At 56.3% G+C, this 10,661-nt stretch overlaps 2 non-coding genes across 2 annotated transcripts; both read right to left on the reverse strand.

Moving 5' to 3' along the window:
• Positions 1–5,638: 5,638 nt before the first annotated feature.
• LOC138514868 (28S ribosomal RNA) lies at positions 5,639–9,120 on the reverse strand. Its single transcript, XR_011281997.1, has one exon. It is a non-coding gene; the product is annotated as a 28S ribosomal RNA (ribosomal RNA).
• Positions 9,121–9,593: 473 nt separating this feature from the next.
• Positions 9,594–9,744, reverse strand: LOC138514881 (5.8S ribosomal RNA). The gene has a single exon (XR_011282005.1). It is a non-coding gene; the product is annotated as a 5.8S ribosomal RNA (ribosomal RNA).
• Positions 9,745–10,661: the final 917 nt, after the last annotated feature.

The following is a 10,661-nucleotide window of genomic DNA, read 5'->3' on the forward strand; positions in this document are numbered from 1 at the left end:
AAGTCAACTATGGAGCACCACTTATCAGGCTGGCTATCAATGGGTATTTCTCCCAGGCGATAAGGATCACTAGGGCTACTAAGCAGGGCTGCCCATGCCACCATTCCTGTATGCAAACTTTCTCGAACCCTTCCTAGCTAGAATTAGACAGGAGAGGGGAATAAAAGGGATTACATTCTGTGGGGAAGACCATAAGGCAATGCCTTTTGCCGACGACCTCCTAGTCGGGCTAACAGACATGGACACTTCCCTAGGGAGGTTAACCGCACTCCTAGGGGAATTTGGCAGAGTGGCAGACCTGAAGACCAACAACCAAAAACAACAGTAGATTAACGAAAACATTATTGGCTAATGCTTTCACTTTGGTTCGTCTTGCGCTGGTCCAAGAATGTCACCTCTAGCGGCACAATACGAATGCCCCCGGCCGTCCCTCTTAATCACGGCCTCAGTTCCGAAAAACAACAAAATAGAACCAGTGTCCTATTCAATTATTCCTAGCTTAAGTATTCAGGCGACTTTTTTCAAAGTAAACGCTTCAGGCCCCCAGGACACTCGGGCAGAGGGGCTGGGACAGGCAGTGGTCGCTCGCCTCACGGCGGACCGCCAACTCAATCCCAAGATCCAACTACAAGCTTTTTAACTGCAGCAACTTTAAGATATGCTATTGGAGCTGGAATTACCGTGGCTGCTGGCACCAGACTTGCCCTTCAATGGTACTCGTTAAAGGATTTAAAAAGTGTACTCATTCCAATTACAGTGCCTCGAACAAGTCCTGTACTGTTATTTTTCGTCACTAACTCCTGGAGTCGGGATTGGGTAATTTGGGTGCCTGCTGCATTCCTAGATGTGGTAGCCGTTTCTCAGGCTCCCTCTCCAGAATCAAACCCTGATTCCCCATTGCCCGTGGTCACCATGGTATGCACCGAAAGTACCATTGAAAGTTGATCTGAATGCATCGTCGCGGTCACATGGATGTGCGATCGGCCTGAGGTTATTTAGAGTCACCGAAGCGGCCGGGCGAGCCCGTATTCGTCTTGGTCTGATAAATGCATGCATCCCGGGAGGTCCGCGCTCGTCGGCATGTATTAGCTCTAGAATTACCAGTTATCCAAGTAACAGATGGCGCGATCAATGGAACCATAACTGATTTAATGAGCCATTTGCAGTTTCACTGTACCAGTCGTTTGTACTTACACGAGCATGGCTTAATCTTTGAGACACGCATATGCTACTGGCAGGATCAATGAGGTAGCCGCACCTGCTGAAGGGTGGCAACGGGGGGAGCCGCGCGACTGCCTCAGAGCCAACCTTCGCACCCTCTGGGGCTGTCTGCAGGACCTGAGCACCAAAGAGCATCCCTAGACATGTGCGGGTCGGGTGGACAGGTTGGTCACGCGGGCGCCGGCGGTCGGACCTGCTCAGCCATGCCACAGGGTGGGTGGGAGGGAGAGGCCAGGCACAACTTGAACCGGTAGGGGGGTTTGCCAGCACGCTTCCACTGGTATGGCGACAGAGGGCGTCAGCAGCCAACGTGTGTTCCGAACTGCTGGAGAAATGTGCTTGGTGGAGGAGGGGCCGTGTCGTGGCTTGCGAGGGGATCCCGTCTGATCGGACCACTGGGGAGTTGCCGGGCTGCCCAGCCTTCGCTCTAGAGCTGCCCACACGAGGGGGCCCTCCCCGAGGAAAGCACACCTTTGACACAGTCCCAAGGCGGGTGGAAGCAAATTGCTTGAAACAGTCGAGGCTGGCCAAGCAGTCCAACCCTAGACAGACCAAGTGCACTAAATCGATCCCATGGAGTGCTCGGAAGAGCACCCCCAGCAGGCCAGTCTCTTCTGGGGCATTGCGTGGGGCACGCCCCCCGGGCGGCCTGGGTTTTCACCATAGAGCCCGGGTTGGGCAGCGAGAACCAAGAGGAGCGCAGACAGGTCCCTCTCACCCAGTCTATAGTAATCCGGAGGAAGGAGACGAAGTTTTGTCATCTGTGTACCCAGAGTGACAGAGCGGGACCTCTGAGCAAAAGCGTCGGGCTCCTTATAGACCCAACTGGAGAAACATTTTAAACTGACGCCCATCGGAACTTCCAGAGCAGCCAAGTCGCCTGGTCCTTGCAGACATTCCTCTGGCCAATAACCAGATGGCCGGGCTCGGAGAGCGGCCATCTGGTAGGTCAAAGCATTCCAATGGGCCTGGATGGGAAGGGCCTTTGGCCCCCCCACCTGACAAAGGACAGGGCACCAGCAGGTGCCCAAAGGCATGGCCCAGCACCAATCGTCATCCTCGAGCTCTGGCAAGGCCACCTTAGAGTTTTTCTCTCCCCCTCCACGTAAGAGGTTTTTGATCCACCCTGGAGCTTATCCCTCTGGGGAGGGACAGTCGCCCCATATGTGAGACAGGTACCCAAGGCTGGGTGCTTGGGGGAGCAGCACCCCCCCCCAGCCTTCCTGGAGCTTTAGCAGGGCCCATTTAGAGCTTCTCTTTCCAGGGCTCCCCGCAACTACCGCAAGGCTTGGGGACTCCACCCACACGCAGAAGGCTGGCACCCAAGCCCAGTGGGGACAGCAGCCCCATTCACCCTGGAGCTCTGGCCTGGGCCGCCTTAGAGCTTCTCCCGCCACATTAGAGCTTTATCCTCCAGAGAAGGACAGGGCTCCCCACGATCACCACCGGGCTTGGGGACAGTCAACCCAGATGTGAGACAGGCACCCAAGGCCAGGACACCCCCCCGAACCAGCCACCCTGGAGCTTTAGCAGGGCCCCTTTAGAGCTTTTCCCTGTGGGGAGCGATGCGACTACCACTGGGTCTGGGGGCTTTCACCCTGGAGCTCTGGCCTGAGCTGCTCCCACAACATTAGAGCCTTTCCCTCCAGGACTAACCCACAAACACTGTGGAACTCAGGGCCGGCCACTGTGAGCGCATTTACCCCCACACGGAGGAAATGGACCCGCTCAGGGCGCACCTTGACACACGCACCTCGTCTTGGACCTGACCTCACGTGGTTGATACTTTCCACAGGACCGGGAGCAACCCACAAACGCCATTAAACTAAAGCCGGTAATTGCACCACGGCCGCCCTGGAGGCCGCAAGGTGGCACTTCCATGCCAACCGTAGACAAATGCAGGAGTCAGCCGCGGCAACCACAACTCTGGCCATCTAGGCCTACTCCCCGGGCCAGATGGCCCGGCGGCCGTACCTGCCCCCACCGCCCAGGGGCACAGGCTTAAGGTACCACCCCCCATGCTCTGGGGTGGGTGCTTAAGCTGCTGCCTCTCTTCCCCACCCTGGGCTTAAGGCACCACCTCAGTGCCCTCGGGCCGGGGAGACACTTCCACGCTGACTATTAAGCTTACGGAACCCGACCGGAGACAAATGCAGGAGTCAGCCACAACTCGGGCCATCTGGTCCACCAGCCACAACATGGGCCATCTGGGTCTACTACCAGGCCAGGTGGCCCAGTGGCCAGCTGGGCCTGCCCCAAACCCAACGTCCAGGGGCACAGGCTTTAGGTACCACCCCGCACCTTGGGGTGAATGCACCCTCTCTTCCCCTGCCCTGTCCGGGGGCTTAAGGCACCACCTCGAAGGCCTGGGCCCAAGGCCATCTGGTCTGCCAGGTTGAGCAGGAAAGGTAAGAAGAGTGCTCCCCTCCCAGCCCGCACCACCTGCGGGTGCGCCCCTAGGGTGGGTGGTATTTTCCTGTGCGCCCCGTAGGCCCCAGGAGGAAGGATGGAGAACCTTGGCGGCGCTGCCGCCTTGCTACAAAAGCTTGGCTCAGAGGAGGACTTCCAATAAATCGCAGCGAGGTAGCTGCTCTGCTACTTACGAAACCCTGAACCAGAATCAGGTTGTCTATGAATGATTTAGCACCAGATTCCCCACAAACATGCAGTGCACTACGGGTGAGAGAGGTGGCCCCCTTCTGTCCACACTCAAGTCCTGAGGCTAGCGGCTCTACACACCGGCCCCGAGGCCGGCTATCCTAAGGTGACCGATGCTCAACAGCGCTGCAGTAGCACGGTCTGCGGTGGGGGGGATTTCGGAAGTAGAGGCGTTCAGTCATAATCCCACAGATGGTAGCTCCCACAGAGTAGACTCTAACATTCCATCTGTCCTTATCCTCCTTGATCTCTCTTCTGCCTTCAACACGGTCAACCATACCATCCTGTTCAACCGTCTCTGTGAAAACCTGGGTATCACTGATAAGGCTCTGGCCTGGCTGACCTCTTTCCTCTCAGATCTACCCTCCCAGGTCAAACTTGGGTCCTTCCTTTCATCTATCTTCCTCTCTACCTGTGGTGTTCCCCAGGGGTCTAACCTCTCGCCCTGGCTTTTCAACCAATACCTGGCAATTCTCGCCCACTGCATTGCCATTTTTTGCTCAAATTTCCAGTGCTACGCTGACGACACTCAACTCATTTTCAAGCTGACCTCTGCCACCTCCTCTCCCTCTCTCATCTCTGATTGCCTAACTGCCATTCAAGATTGGTGTGCCGCCAATGATCTTTGTCTGAATGCCAGCAAGACGGAGATCCTCCTCATCGGCAGACCTTCACCATCCTTTCCCCTCACTCTCTGGCCGGCCTCCCTTGGCCCTCCTCCTACCCCCACATGCGGGGCTAAGAACCTCGGGGTCATCTTTGACTCCACCCTTTGCTTCTCCGCCCACGTCTCTGAGGTCTCTAAAAAGTCACATTTCCGACTGCACCTCCTCAGAGGTACTCTGCCTTTCCTCTCCTTCCCCCAGAAGCTCATGGTATCTCAAGCTCTGGTTCTCTCTAGCTTGGACTATTGTAACAGCCTCTTTGTAAATCTACCTGCCTCTACCCTCTGCCCTCTGTAACTAATCCAGAACAGGACTGCAAGACTTGTCCTTGGCCTCAAGCCCTGGGATCGTATCTCTCCAGCTCTGAAATCTCTCCACTGGCTCCCAGTGGATGCAAGGATTACATTCAAAACCCTCTGCATTGTCCACAAGGCTTTCTGGGGCGTGGGTCCAAAATACCTTCATCTATCCCTCCACAAATACCTCCCCTCTCAAGCTCTTCGCTCTTCTACCTCCAACTCATACAGGGTCAGTAGTTTTTCTAAGAAACGAGCTGGGGGTAGATCTCTGTCTTCGGCTGGGGCCTCCCACTGGAACAGCCTCCCTGCCACTCTAAAACTTGAGGAGAACCATCTCCGGTTCCGGAAGCACCTCAAGACCTTCCTCTTTTCTTCTGCCTTCGCTCCCCCTCTCCCCTGCTGATCTGTTCTCTCTTGGCACTGTGCACCTGGCCACCCTCTGTCTTTTGGGCCCAGGTACCTGCTCATCCTGCTACCCTCCTGCACTGCCTCCGGGCCACCCCTTGCACTGGGGTCTGTATCTGTACCCATACAGCACCCCCTTTTTCTTCCTGCACTTATCAGACCTACCCTGTCTGCTGCCTTAAACCTAGCACTTGCAAATTGCTGGCTGCATTACCACTGTTTGTTGCCTTTATTATTTATTTATTGTTATTTATCTGTTTCTCCTCTGCTTCGCACTTTCCACCTCTCCCCCCTTCCATGCACTTTTCCCCTTCCCCTCTCCCATGCACTTGCACGTTCTCAATGTCACTGGGCCTAGTAAGATCGCTGTTTTGTTCTCCCCTGTTCCCCTCCCTTGCCTTGTCGCGCTCTGAAACACTTGTGTACGAGCGCGATAGAAATAAAATATCAATCAAAAACCCCATTGGCTCCTCAGCCAAGAATGCACACCAAATGTCTGAACCTGCGGTTCCTCTTGTACTGACCAGGATTACTATTGCAACAACACATCATCAGTAGGGTAAAACTAACCTGTCTCACAACAGTCTAAATCCACCTCACGTTCCCTATTAGTGGGTGAACTATCCGATGCTTTGTGAATTCTGTTTCACAATGATAGGAAGAGTCGACATCGAAGGATCAAAAAGCGACGTCGCTATGAAGGCTTGACTGCCACAAGCCATTTATCCCTGTGCTAACTTTTCTGATACCTCCTGCTTGAAACCCAAAAAGTCAGCAGGATCGTGAAGCCCTGCTTTCACGGTCTGTATTCATACTGAAAAATCGAGATCAAGCTAGCTTTTGGCCTTCTGCTCCGCGGGAGGTTTCTGTCCTCCTTGAGTTCGCCTTAGGACACCTGCGTTATCCTTTGACAGGGTGTACCACCTCAGTCACACTCCCCACCTGCCACTGTCCCCGGAGCGGGTCGTGCCCGGGAGGTGCTGGGTGCTTGGAGCCAGAAGCGAGAGCCCCATGGGGCTCGCCCCCCGCCTCACTGGGTAAGTGAAAAAACAATAAGAGTAGTGGTATTTCACCAGCGGCCCGAGGGCCTCCCACTTATCCTACCTCTCATGTCTCTTCACAGTGCCAGACTAGAGTCAAACTCAACCGGGTCTTCTTTCCCAGACGATTCTGCCAAGCTTGTTCCCTTGGCTGTGGTTTCGCTAGATAGTAGGTAGGGACAGTGGAAATCTCATTCATCCATTCATGCACATCACTAATTAGATGACGAGGCATGTGGCTACCTTAAAGGTCATAGTTACCCCAGCCGTTTACCCACGCTTCATTGAATTTCTTCACTTTGACATTCAGAAATTGGCAGAAATCACATTGCGTCAACACCCCTCACGGGCCTTCGCAATGCTTTGTTTTAATTAAACAGTCAGATTCCCCTGGTCCGCACCAGTTCCAAGTCAGCTGCTAGGTGTCGGCCGAGGCAGAATGCCTGCCCTGAACCCCCAGAGGGGGAACGAGATTGGCGAACACTGCAGATGGGGTGATCCCCAGGAAGGGCCCGGCTCACATCCAGAGGCAGAGCTGCCCCCCGGGGGGTGGAGGAGAGAGACGCCTCATCCAGCCATGGTACGCACCCTGCCCTGCTTCGCGCCCCAGCCCAACCGACCCAGCCCTTAGAGCCAATCCTTATCCCGAAGTTACGGATCTAACTTACTGACTTCCCGTACCTACATTGTTCCGACATGCCAGAGGTTGTCCGCCTTGGAGACATGCTGCGGATATGGGTACGGCCTGGCGCGAGATTTACAAAATCTCACCCAGATTTTCAAGGACCAGCGAGAGCTCACCGGACGCCATCGGAACAGCGATGCTTTCCAAAGCTCGGGCCCCTTTCTCAGGGCGAACCCATTCCAGGGTGCCCTGCCCTTCACAAAGAAAAGAACTCTCTGTGCGGCTCCCGCCTGCTTCTCTGGGATCATTTGTGTTACCGCACTGGACGCCGCAAGGGCACCCGTCCCTGCCACTCTGGGTTCGGGGATCTGAACCCGACTTCCTGTCGATCGGCTGAGGACAATGGAGGCCATACCCCATCCCTTCCGAACGGCGCTCGCCCATCTCTTAGGACCGACTGACCCATGTTCAACTTCTGTTCACATGGAACCCTTCTCCACTTCGTCATTCAAAGTTCTCGTTTTAATATTTGCTACTACAACCAAGATCTGCAGCTGCGGCAGCTCCACCCGGGCCCTCGCCCCGGGCTTCTGTGCGTACCGCAGCAGCCCTCCTACGCGCCTGACTTAGCCCCCGCAGCTCTCAGCGCCGGCCTGGTATGGGCCTGATGCTCCAGCGCCATCCATTTTCAGGGCTAGTTGATTCGACAGGCGAGTTGTTACACACTCCTTAGCGGATTTCGACTACCATGGCCACCATCCTGCTGTCTATATCAACCAACACCGTTTCTGGGGACTGATGAGCATCTGCATCATGCGCCTTAACCCCGGGTGTGGTTCATCCCACAGCGCCAGTTCCACTTACCAAAAGTTGCCCACTGAGCACTTTCATACAATACCCGGCTCCACGCCAGCAAGCCAGGCTTCATACCCATTTAAAGTTTGAGAGTAGGTTGAGATAATTTTGGCCCCAAGACCTCTAATCATTCGCTTTGCTAGATAAAACTGGGGTTTCCGTGCGCCACCTATCCTGAGGGAAACTTCGGAGAGAACCAGCTACTATATCATTCGATTAGTCTTTTGCCCCTATACCCTGGTCGGATGACCGATTTACAGATCAGGACCGCTACGGACCTCCACCAGGCCGAGTTCACCATCTTTCGGGTCCTATCACACACGCTCATGCATCATCTCTCTGACAGAGCGGGCGAGATGGGTCGGTGGAAGGCCCACCGTGACAGAATGCCACTGCAATCGCCGAGCACCGGCCCTCAACATCATTACATCAAAGGGTTTCATTCATCCCTCTGACTCGGGCAGGCGTTATACTCCTTAGTCAGTGTTTCCAGACAGGTCGGGTGGTTAACCAACATCACCTCAGACCCCTGGCGCCCTTTGTGGGCCTCCCCGCCCGGCAGCACGACGTGGTTGGGGCATATTGAGGGCAGTCCACCACAGTCACATCGGGAGCCCCGTCTCCTGTGGCCACTCTAACGACCCCCAAGAGGGGCCAGGACAGTTGCCGGATAAGGGCCCGGTGGCGGTCTATCTCCCTCTGCCCCGTGGACACAGCAAAACTGCTGTCAGGGGGCTGTAACACTCTCTGCTGGAGCAGAGAGCCACCTGCCCCCTGGGGCCTTCCCAGCCGGTCGTGGTGCACCGCTACAGAGGAAATGCGCCCTGCTGGGGCTGGATGTGCCTGGGCCGCAGACCTGCAAGGGCCTCCACCGTTCCAGGTGACCAACCTGCCTGCCGTGTTGAATCCTGTGGGTGGACTGCACAGACCCCACCAGTTAACCGCTCAACCGTTTCACACCCTCTTGAACTCTCTTCAACTTTCCCTTACGGTACTTGTTGGCCACCAGTCTTGTGCCCATATTTAGCCTTAGACAGAGTTTACCACACGCTTTGGGCTGCATTCCCAAGCAACCTGACTCCAAGAAGACCTGATCCCAGTGTGCAAGAGGCCGCAATCGGCCTAACACCATCCGCGTAGTGAGACTCGACCAGAAGGACTTGAGCCCCTGAGGGTTGCCGGGGAGTCGGTCTTCTGTATGCCACATTTCCCACACCTGTTGCTGAATGGGGATTTGGCGCTGGGCTCTTCCCGTTTCACTGGCTGTTACTGAGTGAATCTTGGTTAGTTCCTTTTCCTATGCTTAGTAATATGCTTAAATTCAGCAGGTCACCACGTCTGATCTGAGGCCGTGGTCGGGGAGCACAAAGCTCAGGACAGCTGGCCTTGGGCCCGTACGGGGGGTTGCCCCAGCCATTGGCACAGGCGAGTGAATTCTGTCCCAATCTGTGACCGAAGCCCACATGGTCACGAGCTCCGCGCTCCATGGTCATCCTGCGCCGGCAGCCGTGGGACAACAAAGACAGCCACACACAGCGCGGCCAGGTGCCCCGGGGTGGGGTGAAGGTGCGCCAGGCTTTTTGAAAGCCTGCTGCTGCCGCCACCACATGCGGGGCACGTCGGCCACTCGGCCCTCCTGAAACCAGCATGAGGTGGGGAAACTGGGGAAGCCAGGACGCGTCAGCAATTAGCTTGCGTGCCAGATCCAAGGATCCAGCGACGGTGCTGATCGGGGTCTGACCTTAGGGGGATGAATGGAATGGGGTCCCTGCGACAGCCCCAGCCACGCCCCTGGGAGTGCACCCCGGGGCGATTGATGTACAAGCGACCCTCAGACAGGCGTAGTCCCGGGAAAAACCCAGGGCCACATGGTGCGTTTGACATGTTGATCAATGTGTCCTGCAATTCACACTAATTCTCGCAGCTAGCTGCGTTCTTCATCGATGCACGAGTCGAGTGATCCACCGCCAAGAGCCACAGGCAACTTTTTTTTGTTCTAGACATTGGCCTGACCCTGCCGGTGCAGGAGAGGTCAGGGAGGCAGCGCTGGCTGTGGCAGGACAGCCCAGCTCCCTGTCTAGCTCAGCCGAAACCATTGTGGTTTAAAAAAAATATATATATAATAATCCAGGTGCTCAGGCTGACCGCCACCTGCAGCAGCACAGCTCTTCCGAGGGGGGTGGAGGTAGGCCGCTCCGCCACCTGCCCAATCCACTCATCCTTCCCCGACCCCTTCTGCTTCCCTTTTGGGAGGGGGGGCTGGGAGATGGACAACGAGGCGGGCTAGAGACATCACAGACAGGGGGTTGGGTGGGACCACTAGAGTCTTCAAACCCCAGCCCGGCCGCATAGGGCCCAGCTCCAGGTACCAGGGCAAGAGGGAAGGTCACCCACTGTGCCAGCAGGCCTGGCCATTGCTCGCCCACAGATGTGGGCGGCTGGAACCTTGGCGCCCACCGTCAAGTGAGCCAACTGCACCATGGCTCGGGGCTCATGCCTGGCGTGCTGGGCCACTGTCTGCCTGGGGAGGCACCCCTCGAGAGCAGTCAGGTTTCCCACGGCTCCTCCCACTCGGGGCTTCCCTGCTGACCGGGGTGTGCCCACCAATGCCCAGCCGCTGGCAGGTCAGAGAGAGGAGTGTGCGCCCCCAGCCAGCGCAGATGCGGGCTCAGTGAGGAGAGGGGGCTGGTTGATGACACGCACTGGACCGCTCTGCGAGCGGTGCCCCGGGCGGTGGGTGTGCACGTCTGGGATGCAACCGAGGTCGGGCCCACAGCTCTCTCTTCCGCTGCTCTGCTGTTAATAATCCTTACTGCCCCCACTCACAAGCAAAAAACATTCACACTCAAATGCCCCATTTCTCCTTCCAAACACCTTCCAGATTCAAATGCCA

Source organism: Ambystoma mexicanum, chromosome 12, assembly GCF_040938575.1.
Source record: "Ambystoma mexicanum isolate Mex_15411 chromosome 12, UKY_AmexF1_1, whole genome shotgun sequence".
In the NCBI taxonomy this organism is placed as follows: Eukaryota; Metazoa; Chordata; class Amphibia; order Caudata; family Ambystomatidae; genus Ambystoma; species Ambystoma mexicanum.